This window comes from Pantherophis guttatus, chromosome 4 (genome assembly GCF_059756535.1).
Source record: "Pantherophis guttatus breed Tessera chromosome 4, ASM5975653v1, whole genome shotgun sequence".
NCBI classification, from domain to species: Eukaryota; Metazoa; Chordata; class Lepidosauria; order Squamata; family Colubridae; genus Pantherophis; species Pantherophis guttatus.
Genome location: NC_142066.1, coordinates 49,116,993 through 49,136,981, shown reverse-complemented (window position 1 = coordinate 49,136,981; position 19,989 = coordinate 49,116,993). Strand labels below are relative to the sequence as shown.

General features: G+C 37.6%; 1 protein-coding gene and 1 long non-coding RNA gene across 6 annotated transcripts in view; both read right to left on the bottom strand.

The window, feature by feature from the left end:
* The window catches only part of LOC117664604 (uncharacterized), a 44,038-nt gene extending 31,218 nt beyond the window's left edge, over window positions 1-12,820 (bottom strand). For both annotated transcript variants that reach the window (XR_004591114.3, XR_004591115.3), the window contains exon 1: window positions 11,639-12,820. This is a non-coding gene — a long non-coding RNA (uncharacterized LOC117664604). The remainder of the gene's footprint in view (window positions 1-11,638) is intronic.
* The window catches only part of ASIC2 (acid sensing ion channel subunit 2), a 567,697-nt gene that overhangs the window by 506,669 nt on the left and 41,039 nt on the right, over window positions 1-19,989 (bottom strand). The gene's annotated exons all lie outside the window — the stretch shown is intronic.

The window sequence follows — 19,989 nt, the reverse complement described above, 5'->3', positions numbered from 1 at the left end:
ATGTGAGGACAGTCGTAAGTTCGAGGACTGGTCAAAAGTGCAAGGACCAGTCAGAAATAACTTTTTCAGCCCTCTGAGTAGTCCATATGGATAAAAGGATACAGCAATAGAGAGGGATGAAGGAAGGGAAGGGAAATTAGAGTAGGAGAGAGAGGGAGGAAGAGAGAAGGAGAAGGAGAAAGGAAGAGGAAGTAGGGAGGAGAAGAAGAGGGGGAGGAAGAGAAAGTAAGAAGGAAAGAAAAGAAAGGTGGTAGGTTTGAGGAGAAAGATTGCTATACAATAAAAAAGATGAAAGGGAAGAAAGCCAACCCCAAACAAATATAAAGATATTAAGATAAAGAATGAATTGTTAAACTTTAAAGAATAAAAGAGAACAAATATGAATAAATAACAATAATTAGAAACACACATACAAACATACAATCTATTTTCTTTGAACAGAGTATTTGGCCGGTTCACAAATTTAAACAGTGTTTAGTCATTTCAATTAAATTTACAATTTCTATATTTCCTTTTTGCCATATTTATTCCTCATCTATTTTTGTAAAAAAACAATATTACCCTCATCCTCATCTCTAATCTTAATCAAATTCAATTTTTCCCTTCTATTCTATATTATACCCCTTCCCATTGTCATCTATTTTTATATCCATCCTCACATTGGTTAATTATGTAATATTAGTTGTTTAATATAAATTCAACATTTTAATATAAATCAATTAGTTATATAACTACCTTTTTTGTATATTAATCAATATGAACATGAATATTCCAATTATTTCCATGCAATCCAATTTCTTACAAATCCATTAATTATATTTACCAATAATAATAAACCAAATAATTTCCCCCATATATTCCTCCAAACCACAATTTAACCATTTCTGCTTTCAGAAATATACAATTAATAGTATCTCAATTATTACAATTCCCTAGTTAAATAGAGCTTTTTTTTCTTTTGTGTTTTAAAATCCTGAACTCTTCTCTTTTCTCCTAAATTTCCCACTGTTTGCACGTACCTTTTTTGGTGAGGAAAAAGAAAAGAATTCTGCCTGCCTAATTTTCCAACCTTGCAGCAACAGCAAAGCAGTTTCACTTTCGTTTCTCAGTATAGCTAGGGGAAAAAAAATCAGCACTCTTTGGAAGGAAGCAAAACAGCGGAGACAAATCAGCTGAGAGCCGGGAGGCCAATTAGCCTATGCTGAAGCTCCGGGAGCCAATAACATTACAAAAAAAACACCGAACCCTTTGTTAAATTGCTGGCTCCCCCGCCCCTCGCCCACCACTATTTATTGGCAATAAATAGTGGTGAGGAGGGGCGGGGGAGCCAGCAATTTAACAAAGGGTTCAGCGGAGCCACCTAGAACACCCAGAATCCCACACTGTGTAGGCCCCTCTGGATCTTGAGGCCCTAGGCTGAAGCCTAGTTAGCCTATAGGAAAATCCGGCCCTGGTGGGAGGTCATCGGTAGCAGCAGGCGGTCTCAAAGATAACTAGGTCCTATGCCATGGAGTGCTTTAAAGGTGGTAACCAACACCTTGAAGCGCACCCGGAAGACCACTGGGAGCCAGTGCAGCTCACGCAGGAGCGGTGTTATATGGGAGTGCCAGGCGGCTCCCCTGATTACCCGCGCGACCGCATTCTGGACCAGTTGGAGCCTCCGGGTACTCCTCAAGGGGAGCCCCATGTAGAGAGCGTTGCAGTAGTCCAGGCGTGAGGTGACGAGGGCATGAGTGACTGTGCACAGGGAATCCCGATCAAGAAAGGGCCGCAACTGGCGAATCAGGCGAACCTGACAAAAGGTCCCCCTGGCTACAGCCATCAGATGTTCCTCCAAGGACAGCTGTGTATCCAGGAGGACTCCCAGATTGCGTGCCCTTTCTGCGGGGGCTAAAGACTCGCCCCCGATAGTCAGTGATGGAGTCAACTGACTATATCGGGATGCCGGGAACCACAGCCACTCGGTCTTGGAAGGGTTGAGCTTGAGCCTGTTCCTCTCCATCCAGATCCACACAGCCTCCAGGCACTGAGACATCACTTCAAGGGCATCATTGGGGTGATGTACAGCTGGGTGTCATCAGCGTACTGATGGTACTTCACCCCAAAGCCATGGATGATCTCACCCAGTGGCTTCACATAAATGTTGAACAGAAGGGGTGAGAGAACCGATCCCTGAGGCACTCCACATATAAGAGGCCTCGAGGTCGATCTCTGCCCCCCTGCCAACACAAACTGTGACTGGTCAGAGAGAAAGGAGGAGAACCACCGTAACACAGTGCCCCCCATCCCCAACTCTTCCAACCAGTGTAGCATGATACCATGGTCGATGGTATCAAAAGCCGCTGAGAGGTCTAACAGGGCTAGAACAGAGGAGCAACCCCTGTCCCGAGCCCTCCAGAGATCATCTACCAACGTGACCAATGCCATTTCCGTGCTGTGCCCAGGCCTGAAACTCGACTGGAATGGATCTAGATAAGACGTTTCCTCCAGGAATTGTGGAAACTGTCACGTGACCACACTCTCAACAACCTTCGCCACGAAGCGAAGGTTGGAGACAGGACAGTAGTTGGCCAATACTGCCAGGTCCAGGGAGGGCTTCTTGAGGAGAGGCCTCACCACCGCCTCTTTCAAAGCTGTGGGGAAGTAACGACACCATCTTATAAAAAATTCTATTTTTATATAAAAAAATATTTTTTATTCAATAAAACATACCAGCAAAAAAGCAAGAACCACAATAAGATGTACACATTTAAAGGATTTTGGGTGAAAAATATAAAACAAAACAAAGATTTTAAAAATTAATGAAATTATTAAAAATGCTTTCAAAATTATATTCTAAGTGCCTTGCTATATAGTTTGCTGTAATGTGTCTAGCCCCAGTCCAGGGCTCAACACACACCTGTGGGAGGAGCGGTCATAGCAGCAGCCAGAGCCAATGGTGGTGGGAGGAACAGCAAGACAGCAATCCAGGGATTGCATTCGGGCAGCGGTGAGGTAGCAGTCCCAGCGGGGGCTCACGGGGCGGCAAGGTGGTGATCCCAGCAGGCCCTATGGGTGATGGCAGATGACATCACAAAAAAAGGAGAGCCGCTCAGGACGGGCCATTTTGAAAAGCCCCCGAGCAGCTGTGGCTGCGAATTGGAAAGGCGGAGTGGGGAGACATGACACCAAACAGGTGTAGCTGCAAGAGGGAGGGCTTTTGGATGCTGGATGCTGGCTTACTAGTGGGGTGGCTTACACGAGTGGTTAAAAGGTGCTGAGAGGCAGACTTTAAATACATTTTGGCTCGGCGTGGATCAGGTCCGGGCTTGTAGCGGCTATAAAGCTATTCATCAAGGACTCACAGGGATTTTTTTGCATCTGCACAGGCTTGGCTTGGCCAGGCCAAGATAATGTGATTGAATCTGATTAGACATCTTCTATAATAATAATAATATTATATATAATATTATATATAACTTAGTTATATATAATATAACTGCATTAGTTCAGCAATATTATATAATATAACTCTATTAGTTCAGCAGTTCAGAACTAATGTAGATCAGCTATGGATGTCTGTATGAATCATGGCATCCATTCATTTTGTAAATACAAATTCATTATTTGTAAATATGTACCTTGATGTTTATTTCTTTCCATTGTTTTCCTCCCTCTTTCATAATTTTTTGTATATAATGAAAAAAAATTAAAGGACACCACCCAAAAACTAGAATTTTAGATACAAGAAGTAGCACTGTGGTTTAGCACCTATTACAAAACTCTGAATGTTTGTGTACATAGATATGTTCTTAAGATTAAAAAAAGCATACTCAACTAAATGTGACATTTAGCATTTAGCATGTGACATTTTGCAATAGGCTGTATGATGTGCAGATTGCATAGATAAAAAACAGGTTTTGATTCATTATATGCCATCTACTTTTAACAACCACATAAATAAATTTTCTCCATGACAATATATGTCCAACTTGATCTGTCAAGTCTTCCATCTGTGCCCCCTTTTCCATTGTAATTGAATTTATCCCCCTTACTGGTCGTCTTCTCTTTCCTTTCACCTTTCCCTCCATTATATTTTCCAGAACTGTCTTCACATAATGTATCCAAAATATTATAATTTAAAACTAATTATTTTTATCCTAAATGACATTTGTTTCATGATCCATATTTGTTTTCTTTGCCATACCTGGTATTCTCAGAAGTCTTTTACCAGCACCAAAATTTAAAAATAAAATTTAAAAGCTAGAAGCATTGTTAATTCCTAAAGAAAAATATCCCATTGGATATTAGCCAGTTGGAAAAGCAGCACTAGAAGCAATGACTCTAGGCATTTTTATCCCATTAATCCCCAGGAACAGTAGAAGTAAACATAGAAAGCAACCATCTACCTTTGTGTTCCTCTGTTTTTCTCTGTCTTGCTTTTCCTTAGTTAGAAATCAAATATTCCTAGTCTGCTTTCTACAGGAAAAATAGAACACGTGCTTCCAACTCCTCTTTCTGCTCCATTATGAGAACAACAAGCTTTAGAGAAGCAATCATTCTATCTCAGTGTATAATAAACTCAATTTGTCCCTTTGGGACTTTAAGCATTTATCTTTGTATTGTCTTAATTGGCTCTATCCACTAATGTGCTCTGCTAAATATGGACTCCAAGTTTTCAACCACAATTACCTCAAAATCTTCCTGACATACTCTACTTCCAAAAAATGAGAAACATGCTAGTTTTTCACACAACTGCACAGAAGTTGTTAAGGATTTTGCACTGCCCTTCAAGTGCCTACTAATCGGCACTTATTGTTAATAGGAGAAACAGGCAGGATACAGCTTCAATAAAAAATATTTTACCAGATGGTTTAATAAGACTTATTCCTGCTTGTTCCATCTGAATCATATTCAGTCAACTGCAGGAAATTAAATAAGATCCAAGAAGATTTGGCCAAGTTTCCTCTATCTTTACTAATTTTTGCATTTTACCCTTTGGCATTAAAAATCTGAATTCCTTTCAGCCCTCCCTGTTACTTTAGAAAAGTATCCCCCATATTGACAAAGTAGTCCGATATGTTGGATATAAAGGCAACCCTGTTAGAAAGGCTAAAAATGGTTCCTGCAAATTATATGGCAGGCTTTTGCAAATTAATGCCTGATTAGTTCTGGAATTTGGACCTAGAAGGCTCCTATGAAAAATGATGACATGCAATGAGGAGCATAGAAACCACAAGGTCTGAAGGCATGATGTAAAATATGTTAATAATCTGGCTCAAATTTGACTGGCATTTGATACAGGAAGGAACACACATTAAAGGAAGCTGTTCACATTAAATCCCTGTATAAATGAATCTTTGTATCCTAATTCTAAAGAAGCTGTAACCATTGTAATTAAGTAGTGACACGGGAAGAAAAAGGCTGCATGACACAATGCTCTTTTCTATTCCCTACTTGAAGGCTGTATTTGCAAAGCAAGAGTACAGAATAAAGATCAGGAACCTCACTAACCATGTATCTCTTTTTTTAAAAAAAATTTAAAAAGTTTTTTTATTAATAATACAAAATTAAAAAAACATTGGACATAGATATGACATCACTGGTTCCAAACATCTTCCATCACTTCACAATAATATTAGTACTCATATAAACATATAGTTCTTAAACTTTGTTCACTATTTAAACATAATATGATATGAAGTTAATACTTTTCTCTTATTTCTGTATATTTATTTATCTCTTAAACATAGATTTATCTATAATAACATCTATATTTTTGTTCTAACACTATACATTTGTCTTGGCTACCCTCTTGTTATCTATCCAATCATAAAATTGTTCCCAGATTTTGTAGTACTTAGTTTTGCTTTTATCCTTGAGTTCCAAAGTGAGTCTGTCCATTTCTGCGCAGTTGAAGATTTTCAGTAATATTTCCTCTTCAGTTGGAATATCTTTCTCTTTCCATTTTTGAGCGAAGGCTATTCATGCCGCTGTGAGAATATGCAGTAATAAATAATTTGTATCTTTCTTATATTTTCTTTCTATAATTCCCAGTAAGAAAAATTCTGGTTTGACTTCTATATTTGTTGACAAAATTTCTTCCAGCCAGTTCTGTAGTAAATTTTTGCGCCTTTGGGCATTCCCACCACATGTGGTAGTAATTCCCAACGGTCTCTCCACACTTCCAGCATATTGAGGATACTAACCATGTATCTCTTTGATGGCAACCCATATTCTATCCTAGCATAAACTGGGTTCATTCATTATGCAAAGCCATAGTTTCTTTAAATCATGACTTAGCAAATTAGCAAATTTGGCTGAAATGTCTATGCCAAACCAACCTATGCCTAAGTGTGATATATTATTTCAGATTTACATTAACTTGCCTTTGTAGTATTTTAGTTTGTTCTAAATATAGTGTTTCACAATCTGCATTCCAGGTCAAAATGCTGGTTTTAATTTTAAAACCCTAAATCACTTGAGATCTGAAAAGTATATCTTCCCTTGTTCATCATTTAGCTTTAATAATGTGAGGTCCTTCCCAAGGTAAAAATGGATACATAGTGACAAAAGGTGAGAAACAAACAAACAAACAAACAAATAAAAGCACTATTCACTCATGATACCCCCATTTTTGGAATGCTTTTGTAAGAGGGCTAATCAATAAGGGGCTCCTCTCTTTGTTAGTCATTGCATCCATCACACCTCCACGCTCTGGAAAACTTGGAGTCTGATTGCTGTATCTGTCATAAGTGTGGCACATCTTGCATTGTACTTGGTGAAGTAAGACTGCCAATATGTCTATTGTCATATGTCTCAGTTGAATTACTTTGATAAAGGAAGAGTAACAAGTTTTCTCTTTAATAGAATCTATCTTTCATGCAACAGCCCTTTAGATTTCACTTTTTTATCTCATGGTGTCAATTCATTTTCATTTGTTGCAGTGGAGATCTAAAAAAGCATACACACAGCTTACTCTTAAAAATCCTTTTTTTAAATTGTTGAGCCAGATTGATTTGCTGTCTCTTGTTTAAGAGGTAGATTAAAATGAGAAGGGGAATAAAAGGGTCTGCAAACTGAAAGAAACTGTATGGCTAAAAAAACATCTAAAACATGCCAATTCTTTTCAGAATCATAATATTTTAATAATGTGAGGCACAAAATCCAGAAGAAAATATTTCTGATTAAACCATTTTGAAATGGTTGTACTAGAGAATTTCCTACTGAATCGTGCCCATATATCTTATTCCGGATCTTGGAGATTATGGAGCCAATCAATATCTCAACCCAATCTACTTTGGTTATTGTAGGAAATATCAAAAAGGGACACTACACATAATGTCTTGAATTTCTGAAAGAAAGGTATAAATCTAATAAACAAGTACCTACCTCTACCATCCTAGATCATGTGGCTGGGAAGCAGAATGGCAACCTATATGTATTTTTTTTCCTTAAAGAAATACTCTTTTCTTTTAAAGTTTTACTTAATTGGAAGAATAGTTGCATTAACTTATTATTTTTTCATTACAATTTTTCAGAACAGGAAAAGAATATAAAATAAAAAGAATAACAATACAAAAAGTATAATACTAAGAGGAAAAAAGAAAGAAAAACAGAATTATGACTGCCATCCATCTTTCCATCTATTGAATAATTGCCTTCTTATTCTTTACCCTTCCTCTTTATTTATTTATTTATTGGTTCGATTTATATGCCGCCCTTCTCCGGAGACTCAGAGCGGCTTACAATGCATTAAGCAATAGCCTTCATACTTTTGTATATATCTGCTTAGTAGGGCTTTCGGCCCCCCCAAGCGGTTTTCTTTTTAATACTTTTTACCCTTTTTTAATCCCCAAATCCATGAATCATCAGTTTGGTCTAATCTAAAATGATCCTTCTTGTTGTCCATATTTCCAACATCAATTTGAATTGTATATATTCTTGATAGTTTTTCTGTATTCATATACCAATAGTACATCAATTTATAATGTAAGTTTCCTTTAAGATTATAACATAGTGCAATATCAATCCTTTCAGTCACACAATTTCCCATTATTTTAATCATTTGTTTGGCCTACCATACTTCATTGTAAATTGTTTTACTTGTTCTTCTGTTTCAAATATCAGTAAAAGTCTATACTTTCTAGCAATCACTTATCATCATACATATACAAATCTGTTTCAAAGTCAATCTTAGAATATTCAATACCATAAATTCATTTGTCTATTTTGAATCTTTCTGATAATTGTAAGTAGGATTATCATGTTTTATTATAATATTGATCCACAATATCTTTTCCATTACTGTATGCATCTAATTTTTTTTTCACAAGTTCACTATGCATGATAAAAAGTCCTTTCTTCCTTTTCACACTTTCAACACTGGTTTGTTATTCCTTTGTACATTTTTGACAGTTAAATGGTGTCATATGTCAATGATACACCATTTTATAACAATGAAATTAAAATTATGATACAGTGTAAATTTAAAAATGCCTAATATACTATTATTAATATGCACCTTCATTCAATACTTCCATGCATGGCAATTTATCTGGTATATAGAATTACAATGTATTGTACTTAGCCAAACAGAGAAATTTGCACAGACAACATTCAGGTTATATTAGATCACAGAAACATATGAAAAGAACATAGTAGTTAGTATATCCCAAATTTCTGATTTTCCAAACAAACAAACAAACAAACAAACAAACAGGAAAGTATTTTAAGAAGGTCTAAGTAACACAAGATGCCTTATGTTTCAGACACATAGGACAAGCTACAGAATATTCGATGAGAAAAATAAGATTTATCTTTGATCCCTGAATGTTTTTCCCCCCCTGTGGTATACATATACTTGAAAATAAATGAACTCAATGGTTTAGGCTTGTACAAGTTCGTAAACCAGACATATTAAACTTTTCAAATTCTTCCCTTCCTTGTCTCTTTTTCCTAGTTTTTCATGACTTTGTTTCCATCTTCATTATTTTCCTCAAGATAAAGAATTCAGATTAAAGTCAATAATCTTTAAGAGTGAGTGGTTTTTTTTTTCCCATTAAGAAACACAATATCATCTCATAGATCCAAGAGGTTGAGATCACAGCCACCTCTGGGTATAATTACAAAGTGGCTTTCCTATACACTATGGCTGGCAGTCAAACTCTCAAGAGTTGTCAAGTAGCTCCTTTGCACTGTAAATAATCTAAATGTAACATCTTCTTCACAGGAATAAAATGATACCTATGTGTGTAAGATAACCTAAGATCATAAGAACATTTTGAAAATACGATTAAATGTAAGAAAGGGAGAAAGAGAAATAAATGAACATTCTAGACAGATCCTAGATGGACAGAGAAGTCAGGACAACAAAAATTTCAAAAGTCTTTAAATCTGTTGGAGATATTCTCTAAAAAGGAGGGGGAGATCCTCTTAATCATCTGTTAATGAAAATCTGTACATTTATGAAAAGAAAATTACGATAATGGTAATGGAGCAAATGGATGCTTTATACACAGAAAATTCCAGATTCAGTACCTAGTGCAGTGATGGCTAACCTTTTTGCCGTCACGTGCCAAAAGCGGGGAGAGCGGGGGGGTCACACATGCATGTGCCCACACCCATAATTCAATGCCCCCTGGGCCCCAACCCCCCATGCATGCGAACGCGACCCCCCGCACTTACCCCGCTTTTGACACACAACAGCAAAAAAGTTACCGTTGGGCCCAGTAGGCCTGTTTTTCACCCTCCCCAGGCTCCAGAGGCTTTCTTGGAGACTGGGAAGGGTGAAAATGGCCTTTCCCATTCCCCTGGAGGCCCACCGGAGGTCTCTCTGGTGGGCCCAAAAATCAGCTGGCCTGCACGCACATGCACGCTGCAGGTGAGCTAGGGCAACATTCGCATGCCCACAGATATGGCTCCATGTGCCACCTGTGGCACGCATGCCATAGGTTTGCCATCACGGCCCCAGTGCTTTGAGATAGAAATAAGAAAGACTTTATCTCATCCTAGATTAAATGATTGGTTCTTCTTGCAGTCAATTTTTCTCAATACCTAGTTTTCTTAAGTATATCTTAAATTATTCTGACCTTTGTCTCACAGAAATATGCTTCATGGTCTTGTCTAAACTAGTTACTGCTTTCCTCCCTAAAATTAATTTCCTCTTTACCTTCACTGAACACCTTCACTTTCATCAATACTTGACCCCAGAAAGATACAAAACCACCTTCATTTCTTCATTGTCATCTGTGAATTTGCCAAGCAAGTTGGTTGACATTATTTACTTCTTAATATTTGACACTAACCCAGATAACTCATTTTTTTTACTTTCATAGTGAGCTCTTCTTTTTTTCACTCAATAAAGTAGCTTGATTGCCTATGAAACTCAGGCACTTGAGCAGCATAGAGCTGAAAAAAATCTAATGCTTTGATCCAGTGGTGAAATCTAAAATTTGTTACTACCAGTTCTGTGGACATGGCTTAGTGGGGGGTGGGGGTAATGTGACGGTGGGCATAGCCAATTTTTTTTTACTTTTAAAACCATTTTTTACATGTAAAACCATATTAAAAAATGCTTTCAAAAGGCTCTGCCGATCCCAGCTGAGTTGCCTGATCGTCAGAGGGTTTTTAAAAAACCAGAGCTGGATCGTCAGAGCCATTTAAAAGAAAAACACTTTTTTTCTTTTAAATGGCTCTGACGATCCAAGCTGAGTTGCCTGATCGGCAGGCAACTCAGCTGAGATGGTCAGAGCTTGGATCGTCAGAGGCATTTAAAAGAAAAAAAGCCTCTGATGGTCGCCTGGCTCAGCTGGGCATGGGGGGCAGGGGCAGGGATTTTTGCTACCGGTTCTCCGAACTGCCCGCTGCATCACTATCTACTCGCCCGAGCCAGTCCGAACTGGGAGCATTTCACCCCTGCTTTGATCTGAGAGAGAACCCTAAATATTTTGCAAAGTGGCCTTTTGATCTCCCCACTCCTCCAACAATTATGAACTTCAGAATTGTACTTCAGTACCTCAGGCAAGTACTTCAGGCAAATTGAAAGCCTTTTTATTAAGGGGAGATTTGGTTTTAATATAGGGTATATATGGTATGTATACTCATTCAATATATGTGGCATATGAAAAAGCAAAACATCAAACAATAAAAGGCTTTGATTAGATGTGAGAAAAGACAGTCACTCCTAAAATATGTTGCATCTCCTCCTTTCCCACCAGGGTTTGCTTCTTTAACGCTTGTAACTGAAGAATTTCACAATACAGCACTATTGTTTGATTGACAGTTATTGAAGGGGTTGGTTTTTGCACATCAAAGGAAATGGCTTTGGCTCAAAGGAAAATATGGTTCCAAAACTTCAAAAGGAAGCATGGATACCATGCTAAAATGGTATTTTATTAAAATTGCTTTTTTATTAAAAGCTAATATCGCTTTTAATAAAATGTTTAAAATAAAGCCTGAAATTTTATGTAACAGTTTTATCTCCATTGTCAATTTGTTATTCTTTCAATATTGAATTGATTGTAGCTATCATCTCTCCCAATTCTGTCATACTATATGTACCACATGTTTTAGAAATATGGAGAGAATGTGCCTCCTTATGGCACTTCCTTTCCATTTCTGAATCACTGTTTCTCCAACTAATTGTTATAGTTCTTACCATGTTAAGATGCCCAAGGAGAATGATCAGATCATCTGGCATACTCTTAACCCTTACACGTTCCACATTCTGGCATGATCTAAATAATCAAAGGCAATCTTCTTCAGTTCTATTGCTTTCTTCGCTAACAATCTTAAATCAGCTATCTGATCTCATGCCTCCCTGCCATTTGCTGACACTAAAAATTAAAACTTTTTTTTTTCATTTGGCATTTCTCTTATAGAGGTTGTATAGACATCTGGTATAAGGGGCTTCGGAATTACTACAGCTGAAGTGGTAAAAATGACTGAGTAGGGGCTGGGGACTCTCAGAGCCATTGTGATCCTACTGGACAGAGACAGTTGCTATGACAACAGCTTGAAGCCATATTCTTGACAGCAGGCATGTTCCTTCCAACTGGTTTTGAGTCTCATAGTCCACTGTGAAGTATAAAGTTGAAAAGCATTGATGGCTAGTGCCTTTTAGTTACCTTATTAGACTTCACTATAGCACATCATATTAATGTGGGGGGTAGAAGATTCACTATATTATCATCAAAGCCATTCAATGACCAATATTTGAAGTGGAAAAGTATCCAACCTCTGAGGCTAAACATAGCTTAAACTCCCTAGTAGAAACATATTCTCCAGCATTTCTCAGATAAAAACTAGCAGCAAGTGATTTTTTCCAATGGACACATCTGAACATTATTTATTTATTTATTTTATTAAACTTGTATGCCGCCTTCTCTCCCAAAGGACTCCGGGCAGCTCACAACGATAAAAAACACATAAAATTCAGTATTCAAACATAAAAACCAATACAAAAAACCTTTAAAAAACCCTTCAGTCCAATCCGGCCACGCCAAATAGCCATGTTTTGAGGTCATGGTGGAAAGAGCGAAGATCAGGGGCCATCCGGAGCTCCGGGGGAGCTGATTCCACAGAGTAGGTACGCCCACAGAGAAGGCCCGTTCCCTGAGAGTCGCCAGCCGACACTGTCTGGCCGATGGGACCCCAAGGAGGCCCTCCCTGTGAGAGCGCACCAGGCAATGGGGTGCTCTCAAATTATTTTTCTCTCTCACTACCATTTCCCCAACATGGTTCAACATCATTAATATGATAGGTTGTGTTCCATTTTCATTCCTTTATATTATTTACCTTAAGAACATTAGACATGAATCTATTTAGGCTAGAACAGTATCCTCTGGCATTAGCTCTCAGACACAAGCCTTTCCTAGCCTAGTGCCTGATGAGGAAAAGATGGAGGATAACTTGCTCTATCCACAGAACAGTAACTTCCAGCCTTCCATCACAATATATCTGGCACAAACCATTTTATACACATTTTTCAGCCAAAAGAAATAGCATCTGAAAGGCCACTTCCAGAACTTCTTACTCTATAGCAGAAGAAGTTGGGGGGGAGGCCTTTTTCAGTATCTCTAAAAATATTGTGCCATCTCTCCCCCCACCCGCTAAAGCAATCAGCACTACAAGAGTACAAGAGTGCTAGAGATTGTTTCAGATAATTGGGGTTTTTTTAGCTGCTTTATAGACTGCAAGTCTGCAAAGAAATTCCTCCCTTAGCAAAAATCAAAAAGGTTTGGAACAGTACACTTTCTCTTAGAAAACTTTTTTCCCATATTCAGTCTGATGTCTGATGTAAGAGATAATATAAAGCTAACAATTTTCCTTACCAGTCATGTCTGACTCTAGGGGGCAATGTTCAACTCTGTTTCTTAACCAACAGAGCCAGCATTATCCAAGGACATTTCCATGGAAAGGACAACATAACTATATGCTGAAGTGCAAGGAATGCTGTTACTTTCCCACCAGAGTGGTATCTATTTATCTACTCGCATTTGCATGCTTTCGAACTGCAAGGTGGGCAAGAACTGGGCCAAGCAGGAGCTCAAACTGTCACCCAACAGTCTCGAAACCAGGCTGTCTGCTTTTCAGCTGACAAGCTCAGTGTCTTTAACAGCAGAGTAATCACACCTCCTAAGAGATAATATAGCATAACCTAAAAATGCACTGTAGGTATAGTACAAAACATGGGCCAAAGATAATCCAAGAAATGCATGTTAAAGAAATGCAAAGAAAAAGTCTTTTAACATGTTAAAATTACTTTAACATTTCAAGATTTCCCAAGAGTGGGAAAAGTTTAACTTCTGGGGTTCTCTTTTGCTTGTTCATAGCAGTGCTACCTGTGTCACATAACCAAAGGAACAAAAAATCACTACCTGCCTATGGTTTCTATACACTGAGGTAATATTTTTAAAATGATCTTAGGCCCAATACTCTTCACGAAATCTTTTCATCGGTGATTTCAACAAAGGGATAGAAGGGGGACTCATCAAATTTTCAGACAATACCAAGCTGGCAGGAATAGCCAACACACCAGAAGATAAGGTCAAGATACAGAAGGATCTCGACATATCTAACAAAATGAAATTCAATGGTGAGAAAAATAAAGTTTTACATTTAGGCAAGAAAAACCAAATGCACAGGTACAGAATAGGTAGTACCTGGCTCAATAAGTAGTAACTAAGAATCTTGGATTCCTAGTGGACAATCATTTAAATATGAGCCAGCAGTGTGCTGCAGCTACCAAAAAACAGCCAGTGCAATTCTAGGCTGCATTAACCGAAGGATAGAATCAAGATCATGTGAAGTGTTAATACTACTTTATAATGCCTTCAGTTTTGGTCGTCACAATGTAAAAAAAGATGTGGAGACTCTAGAAAGAGTGCAGAGAAGAGCAACAAAGATGAATAGTGGGCTGGAGGCTAAAACATGTGAAGAATGGTTGCAGGAATTGGATATGTCTAGTTTAGTGAAAAGAAGAACTAGGGGAGACATGATAGCAGTGTTCCAATATCTCAGGGATTGTCACAAAGAAGACGGAATCAATCTACAAAGCACCTGAAGGCAGGACAAGAAGTAATGGATGAAAACTAATCAAGGAGAGAAGCAATCTAGAACTAAGGAGAAATTTCCTGACAGAACAATTAATCAGTGGAACAACTTGCCTCCAGAAGTTGTGGGAGAAACACTGGAGATTTTAAACAAAAAACTGGACAACCACTTATCTGAATTTTTATAGCTTGAGCAGGGAGTCAGACTAAAAGATTTCCAAGTCCCTTCCAATTCTTTTATTTTGATATGCAGTGGGTATTCATTTGCAAAGCACCCTAAAGGAAGCATTTTATCAGGAATTCTTTTAGACTACTTTCAGATCTGGACATAAGGCTGAGACTGGTTGCTTTATTTGATGACCTTGGGTGGGCTTGGATAGGAATACCATGGACTTTTTGGACTTTATAGCAACCTTCAGTACCATTAATCATGGTACACTTCTGGACCATCTGCAGGTCATAGGGCAGCAGCACTATTTTACAATGGTTGTTCTCCTTTCTTAATGGCCAGATATAATCATTGGAATGGGAAGAGTGGTTGGTCTGATGACCACTCACATGTAGGATATCATAAAGATCAGTCTTTCCTCACTGCTTTTAGTATTTACATGAAGCTACTAGGAGAAATCATTTGGAATTTATGATGAGTTACTACCATGCTGATTATATTCTGTTATACCTTGCCATTCCACCTCCAACTGGATATGTCATGGGTGAATTGTCTTGATGTCTGGAGGTTATTCAGAACATTTTTGGAAAAACAAGTTAAATTTAAGGCCGAGTAAAATAGAATTTGGCTTTATTAGCTCAGTGGTCTCTCTGCTAGAATTTCACACTATACCTGAGATAATAGGGGACTCCTAAATTCACATCTGCTGTTAGAAGGGCAGATGGACCAGGAAATCCTTTGCCTGGTATCCAGTTATGACCTCATCTGGAAAGGGAAGACCTTGTAACAGTGTTTCATGCTTTCATCATGACATACAATGACTCATCACCATGATGGTACTATCATACCTAAAATTGTCTTTGAAGTCCACTGGGAAAAATGATTTAGAAAGTATCAATCCTTTTGCTGGAGAAATTTATTAGTATTTTCATTCCTGCAAATGAAGGGAGTTGAGGCTCAAAATATTTTGTTTCTCATGGTGGTCCCAATAATCTGAAACAACCTTTCCCTGAAGCCAAAACTGAATCTATTGGTTATAGCGTTCTGGAATCTAGTTAAAATCAAATCATTTCAGAGGGCTTTGGGGTAGGTTGTGATATTGTCACAATTGTGTCATATAATTTTAATTTTAATTAATTGTGATGTTTTATTGCTGCATTTCATAAGCATTGTGAACTGCCAAGAATCCTGAATGTAATGGAATATGAATTTAATAAATATATAAATAGATCCCTCTCTCATTTACTACCCGAGAGAAAAGTTGCCATTGACCCCTAAGGAAAACTTCTCTGCCAGATAAATAGAAACTCGGGAGAGAACAATTTTCAACATGAGACAGAATAATAGTATGGTTAAAGGGAGTTCAAACACCAAGAGTCACACTTGTTTTATCTTTTTTTCTTTTTAGGAAAAAAAAAAGCATGAGAAATTTGTATTCATATTACTTGAACACCAAGTTTAATTTGTCTGTTTTCTTCCTTTAGATCAGGGTTTCTCAAGATTAGCAACTTGAAGCTGAGTGGACTTCAATTCCCAGCCATCTTTGCTGGAAGTTGAAGTCCAGACTTCTTAAAATTGCCAACGTTGAGAAACACTGCTTTATATCAATTCCAACCCAAATACAGATTTCAACAGTTGGGCGGCTAATACATTCCAGCTTAAAATGACTGTACATATCTACCCTTGTCAACTTGTTTATTGTAAAATTTATTCCAATTCAAAAAAATGCTCTCAAATGGACATATAAATCATAAATAGCTCCCAATCTCAGTGGATTTTCACATTGTAGCTCACATATCAGTAGTGGTCCATTGAAATTCACCAGAGATTCCATCAGAAAAATCCCAGATTCCTGTGAGTCACCATTTCAACCTCCTGCCCACCTTTACTTACTACCAGAAAACTAGTTTGAATGAATAAAATGAATCAGTGCCTGCAAACTGGTTTGGTAAATGTAGAAGCAATATTTCAAGTAGCAATGTGAATATTAACATTCAGTAAACTGCCAATGCGGCCGCACGGGTGGTTATGGGCGCAATTCGTTGTGCCCACATGACACCCCTCCTGCGCAAGCTGCACTGGCTCCTAGTAGTCTTCTGGGTGTGATTTAAGGTGTTGGTCACCACCTTTAAAGCGCTCCATGGCATAGGACCCGGGTATCTTCGAGACCGACTTCTGCCACCAATAGCCTCCCATTGGCCAGTTCACTCCCACAGAGAGGGTCTCCTCGGGGTGCCATCGGCCAAGTTGTGTTGGCTGGTGACACCCAGGGGGAGGGCCTTCTCTGTGGGAGCCCCAGCCCTGTGAAATGAACTGCCCCCGGAAATACGTAAGATGTCCGACCTCCGGATATTTCGCTGTGCACTGAAGACCCTGTTGTTCTGCCAGGCCGGGCTATCAACATAATAATTTTAAATTGGGGTATTTTAAATTTCTGGGGTTTTAAATTGAGCCGAATTTACTTAATAATTTTAAATTTTTAATTGATGTTTGTCTTGTGTTTTTAAATAGGCTGTACACTGCCCTGAGTCCTTCGAGAGAAGGGCAGCATAGAAATAAAATTATACTATACTACTATACTAATAATAAACAAGTGATTGCTGGGCAGTCAACTGAAGAAATGTATGACTTAGTCTTTAGCATCTTTTCTTGTTCCTTATAATAGCAAAATTAGAGTTTTAAGCAAAATAAAGGAGGGAAAGTATGTACCTTTGTTAAAATTGTTTATGCAGTTTCCAAACTCAGCTTTTCTTGAAACATAAAGCTTTCCCTCCCTAAACACAGGGAACACACAGCCCTGTTTATATTACAGCCATCTGGTAATACAATTTCAATATTTACAAACTGCAGTAAGATTGAGCAGACTCTTTAATAAGCACCCCCTGCAGCCTCTTTCAGCCAGCTCAAAGCTCCGTTGTGCAATTGACTACCAAGGTAACATCCATTCCCCTACCATCCTCTTTGCCAAATGAAGTCAAAACAAATTTTGAATTCAATAGTTTTGTAGCATGGTTAGAAAAGCATCAGAGCTCATTGCATGTATGGCTGGCAACTGAATTCTCAGATGAGTATAAACACAGCTCTGAAATGACATTGTGGCCATGGAAACCACCAACTTGTTCAAATTCTGCTAAGGTGATAAAAATTCTTTCATGTGGACTTGCTTACAAAAACATATATTTACATTCTCTTAGTTAGATCTCCTTCCTTTCAACCCCAGTGTTTATTTCATTGTAGTTTATGATAGATTGGTTGAGTTTACATAACATGCTTAATTTAGCTACTAATTGACCCATTTTCTAGGCTTGCACAGTATGCCTGAATCCCAAACTAATGAAACATGCTGGGTTCACTGAACATATGAAACCAGCCAAATAATATAACATATTCACTCTATTTCTTTTGGGCATAAGTGGCATTGTGCAAAGCATAAAAAGGGAGTAAAAATAGTAATGATCAGAATATATTAAATGAATGCTGTTAAACAAACTTAAATACATAAGATTGTGTATTCTTATACATGGCATAAGAAAATGAAAAGTAAACACAAATAAATCCAATTTACATTAGTTCATACCAAGCCCATTTAATATACCCTCTATATTAGGGGTCCCCAACCCCAAGTCATGGCACTGGGCCACGGCATGCCAGAAACCGGGCCACACAAACAAATGAAGCCCCATCCGTGGGATGCAGGTAGCATGTGAAACCATACCCTATCCGGAAAAACCTCTCTCCGCAGAACCAGTCCCTGGTGCCCAAAAGGTTGGAAGTCACTGCTCTATATCTTTCTATTCATGCAATCCAATCTTGTTTCTTGTACATCCATATTATTTTTCGTACACTGCTTTTTCTTCTCTTTTTTCTTTTTTGAAGATTTCTTTAGTTCCATCCAACCATTACTTTCTTAGTCTCAAGCGATTCTCTTTTCCTCCATAACTTGATATTCACTCCTTGTTAATTTTCCTATATGACCAAACCACCTCAGTGGTAGAGTTTGTTTCTTTGGTATTGGTCTCACACTTATGAATTCAGTCTACATTAATTGATCATCCATATATTCTTAATCATATCATTTGTTGTTTTACCAAATGCACTTCTAAGAAATCTATTAACACTACATTCAATTTATTATTTTATTTCTCAGACAAACCCAGTTCTCGGTTTCACATACCAAATGGTATGCTGCTGTTGTATTTTCAGTTTGTTTAACAGCATTCATTCTTCTCAATGCACTATATACTACTTACTACTTTCCATTATATGCATAACATTTATCTATCTTAATACACATTCTCTTCTCATGGCATTTTTAACTTCCTTTCACTATCATTCATGTACAAATTTCTAACATACTTTTTACAGCATTCCTGCACTTCTACAGCAGTGCTCCCAAGTTATTTCATCACATTCACTTCTTGTTTACATTTACTCCTTATTTACTTAGCCCACTTTAAAAAAAACATTTTTTAAAATTGCGATTAAAATCTATCTACATTTTCTCAGCCTCTTTAACACTTTCTGACTCTCTCAATAACCTGAAATAAATTTCAAGATGGGCACCCACACTTTAAATAAAATATATTTAACTTGTTCACAGACTTTCAGCAAGATGAGGGTTGCATGCATTTAAGCAATGCATTTGAAACTAACTTTTTTAAAGTAAGTACTCAGTGAAAAGCACAACTGGATTATAAACCACCTTGACAATCCCAATATACTTTATGTGGGCTACTCTTACAAAGTTCTGAAATTGTAATTGATGTAAAATGTGATGGCTAGACTGCTGACTGAGTATAGGATTTTACTAAAAAAATAGCACACTAATAATAAAAACTCCCTAATAATTGCTTTCTGGGCATAAATCATGGTGTTGGTACTGACCTTTATAGCTCTTAATGATTTGACTTGGATTTTGATTATTTGCAGAATTGACTTCCTACTATGAACATGCCCACTACTTAGATTAGCAGGAAGTGCCTTTTAGAAGAATCCCTCTGGTAACTCAATAATTTGGAGTGCAGAAAAAGGCCTTTTCCTGCATGTCTTCCATGCTGTAGTCACTCTAGATGTGTTTTGCCCCTACTCTCCCAATATTTAAGAAGGTGGTAAAAGCACCAACCTTTACATCATTAGTTTATTTCAATTTTTAATTTTCATTTATATTTTAATTGTATTAATGTTTTTATTTGTATTTGTTAATTTATATATTGCTTATAAATGTAAGCCATCTTGATTAGGAAACAAAAAGGTACAATAGAAATTCAATCAATAAATACTTGAAAT